Raw genomic sequence first — 803 nt, 5'->3', positions numbered from 1 at the left:
GTGTGTGTGTGTGTGTGTGTGTGTGTGTGTGTGTGTGTGTGTGTGTGTGTGTGTGTGTGTGTGTGTGTGTTTGGACCTTTGAAGGAGCCCAAACTGCAACTGTGGAGCCTTTTATTGAGCTAGACCTGTTACAGCTCTGCTGATTCATCCCGTAATTATATTCTTGATTGCTTTATTAATTGTTTGGTCAAAAAATGTGTCTCATTTCAGCTGAGCCATCGATTGCTGAAGGTTTTCTTGAAATATTTGCAGCTAGAGATGTGCACTCGTAAACGTTTGCATGAACGACTTTACTCCGGAGGTTTAGTTTAGCTCGTAAAATATAGAAACATAAAGAAAGTAAATGATAAAAAGCATGCAAATTCACCAAGTCTGCAGACAACAATCATGTGAAAAGAAAAGAAACACACACGTGTAAAAACACACATGCATGCACACACGTTTGTGAACAAAATAAGAGACCTGTACAATAAAGACTACAGTAGCAGACACAATAACAAACAGTTATCTAACACTAATCCCTCATTTTTTTTATGATCCTCCATCTTGTGGCTTTATTTGTTTGGGAAATGTTTGCAAATTCCAGGCCAGGAATTTGAGTACTGGGTATTAAAACCACATGGTTATTATGCGAGGGGGGGGGGGGGCAAAGGATACGTGCAGCTGAATGGGACGCCTGCTTAGGAGAAGGAGGCAGGAGATATTTGATGCACTACAACCGGCGTGGAGGGTTTTCCTTTGCCTTAGAAGCTAGGGAAGCAGGTCGAGCAGGGGGGGGGAGGAGAGAGAGAGAGAGAGAGTGC

This window comes from Anarrhichthys ocellatus, unplaced genomic scaffold (genome assembly GCF_004355925.1).
Source record: "Anarrhichthys ocellatus isolate YVR2014 unplaced genomic scaffold, GSC_Weel_1.0 scaffold12, whole genome shotgun sequence".
NCBI classification, from domain to species: Eukaryota; Metazoa; Chordata; class Actinopteri; order Perciformes; family Anarhichadidae; genus Anarrhichthys; species Anarrhichthys ocellatus.
This window is presented reverse-complemented; position numbering follows the sequence as displayed.